Source organism: Etheostoma cragini, chromosome 3 (assembly GCF_013103735.1).
Source record: "Etheostoma cragini isolate CJK2018 chromosome 3, CSU_Ecrag_1.0, whole genome shotgun sequence".
Taxonomy (NCBI): Eukaryota; Metazoa; Chordata; class Actinopteri; order Perciformes; family Percidae; genus Etheostoma; species Etheostoma cragini.
The window spans coordinates 6,162,551-6,177,562 of NC_048409.1; the positions used below are offsets into that span (position 1 = coordinate 6,162,551).

At 40.7% G+C, this 15,012-nt stretch overlaps 1 long non-coding RNA gene across 1 annotated transcript; it reads right to left on the reverse strand.

The window, feature by feature from the left end:
• Window positions 1–303: 303 nt before the first annotated feature.
• On the reverse strand, window positions 304–14,592 carry LOC117942463. The gene is made up of 3 exons (XR_004656127.1): window positions 14,581–14,592; window positions 14,465–14,467; window positions 304–387 (listed from the first exon to the last, which is right to left on the reverse strand). It is a non-coding gene; the product is annotated as an uncharacterized LOC117942463 (long non-coding RNA).
• Between the last annotated feature and the right edge of the window lie 420 nt (window positions 14,593–15,012).

Here is a 15,012-nt window from a genome sequence, read left to right on the forward strand (position 1 = left end):
TGTTGCATCTCTTTTCGGTGTTGTAATTTGTAGACGTCCCTAAGCACTCGTCTTACTGCCGGTAGAGCTAGCAGCAGAGAGCAGAAGACAGCAGGCAAGTGTTACTTAAACTCCTTTTGCACTTAAAAACTTCCAAATCCATTGTATTAGGAGTACATAACCTATTTGTTCTACTGCAGAAGTTTGGTATCTTTTCAGGCATTATTAGTGGTGTAATATACGTGATACACTTGGTTCCAAAAGCGCCTGCACTAACCTAACCAGCTGATAACGCTTACTCGTCCGATGTTTGACGATGGTGAAAAAAAGCTTCTGGGGGGTCGTTAGGCTCGAGGTCGTGGTGCAAAGGACCCTAGGGTGAAATTACTACGAACCATCACTTTAAGTCTCACAAAAGTTCATTTTTTAGCCATATTAATTTTAGCATCTGATTTGGTTTTATTTACTTGGCAGAAATGTAGTTGCAATACTATTTTAGTTTTTTCAACTACTGTGTAATTGGAAAATCCAGTTTAAGGCATTTCAGTGAAGTTCTCACATTTAAGGATCATTTTCTTGACACGTTTTATTTTAATTATTGTGAGGCTACAATTTTTTGATGTGCAACACCTTAGTGAATATAGTTTCTTTCCTAACGCTGTAGCTTTTTGGACTGTTTGCACAGCGCTCACTCCCGGTCACTAGTTCCCCAGTTGGCATCATGGTGTCTGTGTTCTCTACTGCACAGCAGCCCGATCATTCAACTGGATTTGCTTCATGTTCAAATAAGATACAAATAACTGCCTGGCTTTACTTTAAGACAAGCAACAAAAACGTCAGACAACAATAAAGCAATGCTTTCTTTAAAAAAAAGATGGAGTAAAATGTAGTTGTTTGGCAGCCTTCGTCAATCCTTGACCCTACAAAACTAAAATAACGTTACCAGAAAGTATAAAAGGTCAAAGGACTACACTTTAGGAGGTACACTTATTTGCTTCATTGCAGAGAGTTAAATGAGAACATCAATACCGCTCTACGTCTGTGTGGTAAAAATCTGGAACCCGCAGCCGGTCAGCTTAGCAGACCAAGACTAGAAACAGCTGGCTAAAACAGCTATGTAAAATTAAAAATATCTGCTCTATCTGAAAGTGAGTTCCTAGTGCCCTGAGTTGAATATGAACAATGACTCCCAACATGTCTTGTGATCTATAAAGCAGGAATCCCCAAAAAAAAAACGCTTGATTAATGTAGTCACAAAAACGGCTGTGGCTGTAGATTCAGTGAGTCAGCAGAGGTCTGGAGAGAGGAGTGCCATATTCTTGGCCAGAAACAACTAACAGCAGAGCAGCTGAAGGGAGTGATATTTCTTAAATCCTTGAACCCTTTCCAATAACACTGAATTCATGTAACCTTTTCTAGTGTGGGAACAGTTTGCCCAACCCTCACACGGATTAAGCACAAAATCATTAAAATAGGCCATGCCAGCAAACACACTGGACACACCAGAATGGGAGCCGAATGTTATAGCACCTTGTGGAGTGTGAAAGGTTAGCAGAGGAAGGAGCGAAAAAGAGAGAACACTCAATCCAGAAAACGAGGAGTGAGAAACACATTTACAGTTGCACTCATATCGCACTTCTACTTCTGCCTTTCACAGACATACAAGTCAGCCAGACAGGATAGTTTGTAGTTCCAGCTTTGATTACAAATACTTAACACATATTTTAACAATTTATTAAAGGAATATGATATTTCATAGGCAGCAATATCCCGTCCCACAAACTCTTCTTCACCTACCTCTTGTAATGGGAAGGGACTCTAGCTGCATGTCTGTGGTCTTGCATTCTGTTTTGCTTGTGGTGAAATCAGGGAGCAGGTCCAGATGGCGGCTCCATTAGTCAGAGCAGCGGTGCCACCCTGGCAATATAAATACCCATGTCACATGCCCAATAATTGATATGGATGATTACAAGCCCTCTCTCACTCATTGTCTCCCAGGAAGAAGAACAAGGAGTACTCCTCCAACTGTCAGTGACAGATTCAAACTGGCTGCAGGTCAGTTTTAAAGTATTCCCCTGTAGCTTCCTGAGTTGCAACAGAGCCCCATCAGCCCTGGAAACTGGGGTTGATAGCAGTGTGCTGGTCTGGACAGCTCGCAGCACTATTATCTCTTTCTCTAACAGATGGACAAGTAGTTCAGTGCCAAGACTCCGAACCTGACCACCAACCCAGGGTTGATCAAAGATTTTTGGATTTGACCAGAAACACCGATACTGTTTATTTAACGTATTGTTTATTTAAATGTGGAACTAATTCATAGAAACATGTGAGGGACATAATGGAACATAAATGAAGCAAAAGCTTGGGCATTTTGTATTGCTGAGCTGGAACTGAGTGACTGAATATGTATTTTATCGGTTATTGCTTCCCCATCATGAGGCTGCTTGCACGGGCGTAGTAATCAACATAAGAGACACACTTCAACCCAGTCAGGACTGATGACTCATGCAACTCTAAACACATGGGCCTTCGTAAAGTTCAGTTTCCTTTTGTTATAAGAACGGATGCAGCTCTCTATTCCTATTTCACAGGGTAACAAAACTGATTCTGAGACACTGTCATGGCATTTAACATATCTAAGTCTAAACTTGGATTAATTCAAGATATGACCAATGTAACCAAAAAGCCAACCTCGCACATATGATCATGTCTGGCTCTAATTTAAGGTCAAAATGAATTAATAAACATTCTTCATTTGTAACGCTTACATAATAATACTTACGCCATTTTTAAGAGCAGATAAAACTTATTTGCCACATTTGTAGAAACAGTGTCTATGTGTCATTAAATGGGACAGATGTTGACCAACATCTGAGGGCCAGCGTGCTAGCAGGTGGTCTCCGACTCTCCGTCCAGATGTTTAGGTCCGCACCAGAAGGGCACTGCTGTGTTCCCACCGGCTCAAATGAACCGCACCAAGAAGGTAAGCACTCCAGGGTTTGAGTCAAGCAAACTAAACTAGGCAAGTGTGAAAAAATGCCCTTATCACTGGGATTTGAGAACCCTATTTGAAACCATAGCATTCACCTTTCCCATTTTTCACAGTGGCATTAAACTGACGGAGAACCTAGTGTAGTTCCATTTGGGTGATGTTTCAAAGGCAGAGCTCCCTCCACTCTGATCAGCTGACTGTCAAACTAGCATTCAGGATTTAACAGGACACTTTCTACATTCTCTTTCCTGTGTTGGAGTGGCTCCCTTCAGGACGCAGACTTGGCTGCCCAGGGTTCAGGACAGGGAGAATAGTCCCCAGGGCTGTCCAGATTCATAACTCCCAACATCCCTGATGTAGCATCCATGATTCCACAAAATTAAGAACTGCACCACAGCACCATGTTATGGCTTTAAAGTGAGGTAGGGCGATGTCCCCTTAATTGGCAGTAGATGATGTTTACAGTAAAACATTGCAATGGACGCAAGTGTCTTTGTTAGTTTAAGAGTGACAAAGTTGTCAATTTCCCATCCAGTGCCCACAACTAGGATTAGCATGTGTCTGTCAGGGTAGCGTGGTGGCTCTCCATCGTGATGACATCAATGACATCGTCCATCAGCACAACCCTACTTTAATGACTTTATTACTAATCAGTGCTTTCGAACGCAAAATGTTATGCAATGCATCACTGTTTATTTATTTATATCTTGACTGAACTGTCAATTTAGGTGCTACTCTTCATGCCTTTTAATTGCCCCCCAGGGTCAAATAAAGTTATTTGAACTGAAAACAGAATCCATTTAAGTTCTTTTCCAGGTTTTTCAAAATGGAAACATCCACTCAGCCTTAGCAAAAACTAGTAACGTGGGTTACCAATGGAAGCTAATCTATATGAATAATCTATTATGAATAACATGAACGCTACTAGCTGAGTCCACGTTAGCTGCACAGAAGCTAAGCAATGTAATGTTACTGCTGCCAACGCCACGTTAGCAAGCGGTGACCAGCAGCTGGTGCGACCATTAATTCCAACCAAACCTGGCGTCCACAGCAGTACATTGCTTAGCTTTCTGTCTGCTTCTCTAAACATGCCAACCGCCATCCAAAATACTGAAGTGAAGCAACAAAACCATACAAAAACTATGTAAAGTAGAGAAAGGTTTTTACAAAAGGCTTGGAACAACAGCATTTTGACGATGAAACAAACCTACTTCCACCAAAATGTCATGGTTTGGATTTGAATACATAGTGAACCTTAATGGGGGGGCAGAGAATGGACAACATAGTGTTTTCAACGATCCCGGCTTTGTTTCTTGAATTTTCCAGCTCTTCAATTTCTCTCTCAGTAATTTCAGCCTCAGTGGTTCCTCTAGAATTTTTTTCAGCAGTGTCCACAACGCTATTTTCCAATAAACTGTAGCTGTCATATTTCAAGGGACCCGCGTGACTACGGATTTCATGCCATGGCTTTCATTTCTTTTTGTCACTTTGCCTAAGATTGAGTGAAAAGTACTACTCCTTGGTTTGTTAGCTAGTTGTTTGGTAGTTGTTTACTTGGTTGCCATGAATTTACAACTGATGACTTCTCATAAACGGCTGAAGGAGCAGCAGTGTACATAGTGGAAACCCTGTTGTGCGTCTGCCCTATACCATGGCGGCAGAACTGTTACCGTGGCGGGCCGCCATCAACATGTAGGAAACACAGCCTGTCGGCTTTCTTTTTGATCTTCTTCCTCCATCTTCTTCCACAAGTTAACCATGCTAACAAAATCTGCCATTTTGAAATTTGTTTGGCATAGTAAAACTGATGTAATGCAGTCACACTTGTGTGTTTACAGAGTATTTTGAAAACTGATTGCAATGCAGAACAGCTAATCATAATCAAGGACCAGAACTATCCGTTTCATCATTTCTGAATGTAACTTCAATATTTAAAACAAAAAATGCCAGATAATCTGTTGTCCATAGCAACTACATTTGTTTCCACAACACAGGGGCCAGTACGGTATCATAAAAGCCTGGACCGTGTCCTTTTATTCCGGCAGCATGAAGATTGCTCATCAGACTCTGGAACCAGCCTGCCGCAATTATGCAGGCTTCCTGACAGTATTCAACCCATTTCAAATTCAAATCAATGCTCGATACTTAGTTGTGCCAAATACGTTGATGAAATGCTTGGCCAAGATAATTCTGCTTACAGGGACTGATGCTTGCCAGCTTTAACCCATCTCTTTCATTGAACATGTACTGCACATGTTTATGCAAAGGTTTTGAACGTCTGGCACGTCTGTTTCGGCTTCACCTTTGGTCATATGCTCTTATCAGTTCACAAGTTTGGCTCAATCGCGTGTATATGATTGACAAATTAACAAACAAAACACTCCAGACAATTGCAGTTATTTTACTTTGTGCCTTTGGTTGATTCTTTGTGTAATATTTATCTCTTTGCTAGGTTGCAATTAATAATAATTGACAGCAAAATTAATCGAACAGCTGCAGATTATTATTATTTACTTTCTTTGTCTCCAGGGCACACTATAGCGACATGTTCTAAATAGGATCACAAATTGAGCATAAAATAAAAACACCCAGGCAATTTTCAAATATATGAGGGAAAAAATCTATTTAAAAAGACATTTTCATGCTTTATGTTGGGCACAACCTCTATGTAGATGTTTTTAATCTTGGGTCAAATGGTTGTTATATGAAGCATGAAAATAGGCTGTTTATTCAAGCTAAATGACTTGCATTTCCATTTTAAGTTCTTATCATTTGGCATGTTTTTCGGCCCTCTGAACAGCTAAAATCCAGCAATCCTGCATATTGCTGATATATTGAGGACAGGAGGCTATTAATCCAACAGAACCTGTCGAGATAAAAGCAAAGCTCTGGTGGAATGTGCAGTACATTTCTAAAACTACAGATTTAATGTTACGGCAATAATGACTCCCCATAAATCTCCATATTACTTTGAAAGTCAGTTTATATAGTTCTACAAACTTTTGCAGTCAATATGCTCAAAGCCTTGCTTCACACTTGTAACTAGGAAAATGAAATGCATTTATATCAATAACTATTGGATAGTAAGATAACACTGTCTAAAATAACAAGGTATCTAAAGGTCAAATCCATGATGAGAAATATGATCTATTAACATTAAGTCCTGTTATAGCTTTGATAGTAATCCCCTCCTGCAGTATTCATTTACAAAAAAAGGACAATTTTATTCTTAAGATTAATGGCAACCCCTCTTCCATTACCCTTAAAAAGGTCCAATAGCAGGAAAATGTCATTAATAGGAGTTCCCCCGGCCTGCCTATGGTCCCTCAGTGGCTGGAAAGGATAGGTGTCAACCGAGCCCTGGGTATCCTGCTCTGTCTTTGAGAAAACGAAAGCTTAGATGGGCCGATCTGGAATCTTTCTCCTTTTGATGTCATAAGGGGTGAGGTTACTTCCCCTTTCTCTGCTTTGTCCACCCAGAGAATTGGCCCACCCATGAGACAGACACATCATGGTTTTCAGTACTCTGCTTTACAGTTGGTCAAGGCCACATCCCTAGCCTCCACCCCCCCCCCCCCCCCCCCCCCCCCCCCCCCCCCCCCCCCCCCCCCCCTGGGTGAAGGCCCGTGATTGTTGTCAGACATTATAAAACCAATGGTTTATTCAATTCACCTGCCAGTTTTTTGTTTGTTTTTTTTACTTAAATGCCTGCCCTTTTCCCAATCAGTTTCCTACGACAGCTTCAATGATTTTTCTGTGTAACAATCTGGTGCATCAGGTTATGGCATTCCATCAGTCTTTGAAAGAATAAGCAAACAAAATATCTACGTAATGTGATGAAGTGATAAAACAAAGTACAATTTTTAAGTCAAAATACTCTGAAGTAAAATAACTGTCCCCGCTACATATAATAAAACTAACGTTTTAGAAATAACTACAGTGAGGAAAATAAGTATTTGAACACCCTACTATTTTGCAAGTTCTCCTACTTGAAATCATGGAGGGGTCTGAAATTGTCATTGTATATGCATGTCCAATGTGAGAGACATAATCTAAAAAAAAAAAATCAAGAAATCACAATGTATGATTTTTTAACTATTTATTTGTATGATACAGCTGCAAATAGTTGTTTGAGGTCGTTGGCTCCATAAAGACACCTGTCCACCCCATACAATCAGTAAGAATCAAACTACTAACATGGCCCTGACCAAAAAGCTGTCCAAAGTCACTAGAGACAAAATTGTACACCTCCACAAGGCTGGAAAGGGCTACGGGGAAATTGCCAAGCAGCTTGGTGAAAAAAGGTCCACTGTTGTAGCAATCATTAGAAAATGGAAGAAGCTAAACATGACTGTCAATCTCCCTCGGACTGGGGCTCCATGCAAGATCTCACCTTGTGGGGTCTCAATGATCCTAAGAAAGGTGAGAAATCAGCCAAGAACTACACGGGAGGAGCTGGTCAATGACGTGAAAAGAGCTGGGACCATTGTTTCTAAGGTTACTGTTGGTAATACACTAAGACTTCGTGGTTTTAAATCATGCATGGCACGGAAGGTTCCCTGCTTAAACCAGCACATGTCAAGGCCCATCTTAAGTTTTCCAATGACCATTTGGATGATCCAGAGGAGTCATGGGAGAAAGTCATGTGGTCAGATGAGATAGAACTTACCGTGTATGGAGGAAGAAGAATGATGAGTACAATCCCCAGAACACCATCCCTACTGTGAATTATGGGGGTGGTAGCATCATGCTTTTGAGGTGTTTTCCTGCGCATGGGACAGGGCGACTGCACTGTATTAAGGAGAGGATGACCGGGGCCATGTATTGCGAGATTTTGGGGAACAACTTCCATCCCTCAGTTAGAGCATTGAAGATGGGTCGAGGCCGGGTCTTCCAACATGACAATGACCCGAAGCACACAGCAAGGATAACTAAGGAGTGACTCTGTAAGAAGCATATCAAGTTTCCGGCGTGGCCTAGCCAGTCTCCAGACCTAAACCCAATAGAGAATCTTAGGAGGGAGCTCAAGCTCCGTGTTTCTCAGAGACAGCCCAGAAACCTGACTGATCTAGAGAAGCTGTGTGTGGAAGAGTGGGCCAAAATCCCTTCTTTAGTGTGTCCAAACCTGGTGAAAAACTACAGGAAACGTTTGACCTCTGTAATTGCAAACAAAGGCTACTGCACCAGATATGAACATAGATTTTCTCAGGTGTTCAAATACTTATTTGCAACTGTATCACACAAATAAATAGTTTTAAAAAAACATACATTGTGTTTTCTGGATTATTGGATTATCTGGATAATTTAGATTATGTCTCTCACAGTGGACATGCACCTAAGATGACAATTTCAGACCCCTCCATGATTTCTAAGTAAAAGAACTTGCAAAATAGCAGGGTGTTCAAATACACCACTCAATACACCACTCAATACAAACTCAATTATTTCCCCATTTACTCTGTGCTTTACATTTCCCGACTCTGCATGCCTGTACCTTTAAGTGTTAAACCACCTGCACTTGTATGATATAGCGTGCAGAGTGGTAGCGTGGTGTTTGATGAAAGGAGCAGTCCTATTTGCCCTTTTCAAGAATGTGACTAGCAATCCCTCTGCATGACCTCAGCTTAGAAAGATCCCTGGACTGGGATTTGATGCCTCGGATACCCCCCCCCCCCCCCCCCCCCCCCCCCCCCTCCCACACACAGACACACACTATAACACACACCTCCTGCTGTGTGTGTCACACACACACACACACACACACACACAAACAGTGTTAAGCACTGTAAATCACGAGTAGTGAAAGATCTGTGTTGACTCTGCAACTAGAAGCCCTTGTATAATCACCCATGAATCTGTTTATCTATGTATGATCATGCTGCTTCAAATTAGATGATGTAGGTGATTCTCAACCCAACTACAGCCTTCTGAAGCGGCGATCAAAGTGGTCACAGGGGTGAGGTACTGTGTACCTTGTGCTGGAAGCGCTCTGAGTCTCCATCTGAATCTGCACTCTTCATCCCTAATACATCGCACAGTCAACAACCCCATCAAAGGCCTGACAAAATACAGACGAGCTCCTCTCCATCACTCTCTGCTGTTGTGAAATGAGCTCTTGGATCTGCTTGTTCAAGGCAAAGGGGCTTCATGGGTAGTGATAGGACACAACAGCCGGCCTGTCCCCACAAACAAATGGCTCGAAACCAAACTCATTTTCTTGTCTTTTTTTTTTGTATTATTGAGATTTCTCACACGCAAGACAGCAATCAATCATTGTCAGCGCTGCTTATATTTTCTTTAATAGTGTCAACTGCACAGTGCAAACTAGTAGGCAGTCCAGTGATAGGATACCTGAGATGTTAATGATTTCTGGAAACGTTCCTTCCAAGAAAAACGCCAGCATCGGTCGTCTCTGGAAATTCCCCAAAGCATGTGTTTATGCTCAAGTTACAGAGACAAAACCATCGAACAGGTCATAAAAAGGAAATGACGCAATGATGCTATAAACAAAATGATTAACACAGGGAGACTGACAACTGTTCAACTGACAGTCAACATCATTTTTCTTTAAACCACGACCACAATATTTACTCAAAGCTGATATAATGTATATTATAATTTGTAGAAGACCAATCTACCCGTTTTATGGAACAACATTTGTATGTTGTTCAATAAAATATGGTTATTCTAAATAAATGCATCTCTGTACACAGAGGAAAATACAAAAAAGGTGATACATTCACCCTGGCACTACTTATTTAACCAAACCATAATGTTTGGTGTTCCTAACAAAGTCATATTTGTGCCTAAACTTTTTTTTTTTACTTTTAATTGTTGAGGAAGGCGCTGACTAAGTACAGTATGTCATCCTGCCAATGGGGGCATCAGCTAAATGTCACAGAACTAAATGTCCCATAAGATAGAGTTTGATTCTTTGCAAGAGCCATTGTTTGTGGGTGTTTGGTGTTTTAAGCCCCAAATGTCACCTTCCAGAATGCACTGCCCTGAAGGATTAGGGTTCGGTGACTTGAAGTCAACGGTCGCAGCGCTGCCTGGAAGTCGACGTTGGGGGCTTAAAACACCATCAAGCTTGTTTGTCTTAAGTCATCACGTCTTTCTTTCAGCGCTCTGGAAGCTTATGTAAGATATTGATACTTCCCAAATATATGGTAATGAGGCTTCACTCTCAGCCTGTCACTCTACTGCAAGGAGCTCTCAAACATCTGTACTCTAACCTAGGAAAGATCTTTCCCTGGACTTTAGCGCTTACATTATTCTGTTTATTTGTAAGGTGTGCATGGACGAGCAACCAACCAAGGAATAAATCCGCTCCTGCAGTTATCTGGACATCATCAAGTGATTGGCTCAAAAATGAGACCATTTCTCACTCCAGGGGGATTACCCAGCCACTCCAGCAAAGAAGCATTGAGACTTCAAATATATACGAATAGTGCACTTAGCAGCTCATTGTCTTGTTCATTTTTGTTGGGGAAAATGTAAAATCCACTAATGTTTACTTACCCAATTACAATAGTCACAACTACAGGCGGGCCCACTTTAAGTGAAAAATGTGACGTTAATTGCCGTTCAAATGGGCTCTTTTGCCTGCTAAATTGTTAGACTGCTTATATTCTCATTAACAAGATTGGTCGGAAAAGCCAAAATGATTCCACGGTGAGATGCCGCTGAGAGAAAAGGGCACAATTAGTTTCCCGATCAATTTGCCAGGAAGAGGAGGGCAAAAAAATAAAATAAATAAATAAATCAATACTCTGGTTATGCATGAGGACGTCATCCGCTTACACTGAGACCAAAGCATCAATGATCCAAGCTGAAGCAACCAGGGAGCCATCCATACATGATCCATAAGTCATGTGTGGAGAGGACAATGCTAAGGCACACCGACACACACACAAACACACACACACACGAGGATGAATTGCAACATGATATGTAAATGGGGAAAAGTTATCTTTACCCCAGAGCCTATGAAATGTAGGCTTTTATTATCTCATTTGTAATCAATAATGTGGAAATTCTCCATGGAGGCACTTAGGAGGTGTCCTTTGGGAGGTTCTGCATTTAAAAAGCAAACAGGAAAAGGAGGGAGTGGTCAGGTTTTGTCCAAACGGTTGTGAGTTAATGGGAGGATCAAAAGGCTGCTGGTTATAGTGATGAGTTAAAATGCTGAATACATACACACGTCTGGCCCTGAAACTGGGAGTGAACTTGGCAATGCCACATATTTTCTGACAGTCAGATGGGATTCCGGCTGTGTGAAAGCAACGCGACACTAACATTTACACATGCTGTCGCAGAAAAGAGCAAGCAATCAAAAAGGCAGTGACAAGACATTCAAATATTTATGAGTTTCAACCAAACCCCATTGTTTTCTTTTCTCCTCTGGAGGTCAAAGGCTTCAAATAGAGCCATACGACGTTGGTCATATCTCTGGACTGTTGCTTTAGCTTTTGAAACTCACACGTACGGCATCAAATGATATGAAAAGACAGAAAGGAAAAAAATTGAACACACTGCTTTTTTTTTTCCTTTCTTGTTTTAAACACCCTGCATACCACAATAAATTCACTGTCTCCTGAATGGAGTATCTGAAATCAAGTAAGTCCTATTATTGTGAATTATGGAGTGTGCCTGAATAGGACGCATTGTTTTGTCCCTTTACAGAGAATGGGAAGCAGCCGACAGATGAGTAAGTGAGATGAAAGCACAGTGCACCTGGCAGGTCCACCCTCCAACATCTTTGATCCGCTGAGGCAGACATCAAAAGACTCTATTGGGCGCTTTGTGTGGACGCCAGCCTGCGAATGCACTCACCACTATAAGCACCAATCCTACAGCGTAAAGTGGCGCTCAACAGGAAAGCAGGCTTAAGAAAGATGGGTTTTCAGAGGCCGAAATTACAACAATTGCAGTGCAGTCTCTCTAAAGCGAAAGTAACTTCGACGTGATCAATCCAGTGATAATAGGACTGACGCTTCAGTCCAATTACTGTCAAAGGAAGTGGTTGTGGGAACATAAAATACCCATCAAGTGTGTGCGAGGTGTTTACAGTTTGCTGGAGGCCTACAAACTAAAAATGGACAAATGGATAAGCTATTGCTGCTCATGTCCATGTGGACTCGGTGTGCCACAGTGACACACCAGAGCATTCTACACATAGTCAGACTGCATTTGTCTGGCTCAGTAGTACCCAACCTTTTTTAGATTACAGTCAAGCAATGCCTACTGATCACATCCTGCTGCAGATTGCGTTTGAGGTACAGTTTGTGCAACTGTAGAAGAGTTTTATCAGATTGCCTTTTTAGAGTCTTAAGTCTAGAATTCTCCAGTGCTTTAAAAGAAAAATGTAATATTTAAAAAAAAAGTAGAAAAATAAATGTTTTTCTTCTATTCTGTTATAAGAAAATATAACCACCAACGTTTTGGACAGAAAACCCTTCATTGTGTTGCAGTAGTGATTTTTCAACTCTACAGTCATTCTACACATGGACTCATTTCCTATGAAAGAATACACCAATTGGCCAATTTATGTTTAATGCCACAACAAGAATAAAAATGGCAATGGCCCAGCAACAAAAGCAGTCGACTCCGCAACTGTCACATGCCTGATATGCGCATTGAAGTATGTGACATCGCCAGCTGCAACGTCGCCATTGTCAGTAGGTTCTGTTCTAATGTTACAACTTTGCGCCAACAAAAGTCTGTTCAAAATAGATTCAGTACTCAGGATTTGATGCATGTTACACCACTGCATGCATTTTCATTCTTCAAAAATCAACAGCACACATTATCAGCCTTCACAACCTGGCATCTTTTACCGTTTCCAGTACCCATTGTTTCTTCACAACTGCCAGACAACAGCGCTGCTATCTTTGCCACAGTAAGACGCATCATTCCAATTATCTCACTGCTGGAAAGACCAATAATGTGGAAAGTTACAGATGTCAGTTTCTAACCATGAGATGTTATTGCTCGCAAACTTGAAGTGGTTGTATACAACATTCTGTTAAGTGAATGAGTTTCCCCAGAAACTGCCATCCACAGAGGGAGCCCTTTAACAAGAAACGCCACCTCCAATAGAAAGAATGGAAAAAGACTAGAGAGACAACTGTGGAAAAGAGTGGATCTGAAAAAGAGCACAGAAGCCTTGAGAAAGGGAAATACACTAACTACAAAGAAACCCAGTGGAAATAGCAGTTTGTCAGAGAATTAACACTTGAGTAGGAGGAAAGAAAGACTTAAGTGTACTCTTACAGTATAAACTGGTTCAAACTGGAAATGTTTGAAAGCTGTTTTCATTTAATTAATGTTCTGGCGTGTCCTACACGTTCTATGAAGTGATGTTGTTAACTTACATTGAACTCACACCAACACTATCTCTGTTGTCCTTGCAACTTCCACAGTATATGATTTAGTAATTAATATGCATGAAAGTGGAAATTTGTAAATTACAGCACGTCTATGTTTGTCCTTTAAACTTTTGGTGACGTTCCAGATGTACCTGGAGCAGAATGAGCCTTTCATTGCGCAGTGTGCAGCTCAACATGAGGCAGACAGATGTGGTTCATTACAGCAAATCTTGAATGCTCACAAGAAAAATAATTAGATCACACACTGATTAGATTGGCAAGATGTTTCACAAGAGATGTCAGAAATTCAGATGTTTCACAACAGCGGTAACGACACAGAAAGGATTTAATTTAATTGAGTTTTAAAGTTCTCAAATTTCTATTGTTGGTAACATTTCACACCAAGTGTCCTTTTATCCTAAAATAACATTCTCGTGGATCCTTGAGACTACAGTTTGTTTTCATTAAACAATTCAAGTGTCTCTGCAGGTATTCATGTGATTAACATGACCACTCAGCAGATAATGAAGGTGCGGGTTTTTCTCTCAAATGTATTCATCATGTTTTATTTAATCTATTTGGTTGGTTCTGTTCAATTTATTTGTGATTTTGCATTGTTTTCCCATCAGCGTGGTATAATTAGCTGTGGGAGAACTGGAAGCTGGTTCACTCAGCGAGCGGCTGGTACCGGCAGTGCTGGGGGAGTAGTTTTACTACATGTAATTAAACTTGTACATTTGCATTACATTTTACAGTCCTCTGGTGGCGTTCCAACTGAATACAAATTTAAAAATTGTTTTTGTTTTGTCATCTTGATAACCATACAGTTTGTCAATATATAAAAGGTATTTTAATAATTTAAATTTAAATGATCAGCAGATTGTTTAGCTAGCTTTGCATCTTGTATGTGTACTGCAGTATGTAGAGTAACTGTGCAGAAAAACACCTCAAAAGCATGATGCTACCACCCCCGTAACTGATGCTTGAGGGAAACCCATGAAACAATCAAGGATGTTTTAGATAATAGCTATGTGCAGAACAAATACAAGGTTGGCTGTAACAAACACACAATTTATAACCTGGTCAATAACACGTAGACTTTATGTTAGAGATGTTCCGACACCGCCTAAAACGCTGGTATTGGGACGTACTGGAGTTTATACACCGATCTGATACCACGTAATCAAGTCCTAAAGAATAACTAAGTTGAAGTAGTTTATGTTCTTTTTCAGTTATAACTGACAGTCAAACTGGTTAATAAAAGAAAGCTCTACAGTGTTTGTGTTTGTTCATGTTTCATAAAGAGTCTAACCTGAGCCAGACAGAAAGATAGAAATCATATCACATCCATAGAGGGATTGTAGTACACAGCTGTCAAAACATAATATATGACACACTGGTACCAAATCAGTACTCGGTATCGGCCTATACACAAGTTCAGGTATCAGAAAGCCAAAAATGGTATTGGACCATCTCTACTTTATGTGCAATGCAATCTCTGGCATGGTTGCTGTGAAGAAAGAATTATAAATTACCATTTTTACAGATATCAAAAGTAAATTTAAAACTCGATGCAAATGTCATTGAACCTACTGTACACTACACGGATCAAAACAATTCTATGAATTATTAATATATCCTCCCCATCATGTTGCACTTATTTGAATCCCA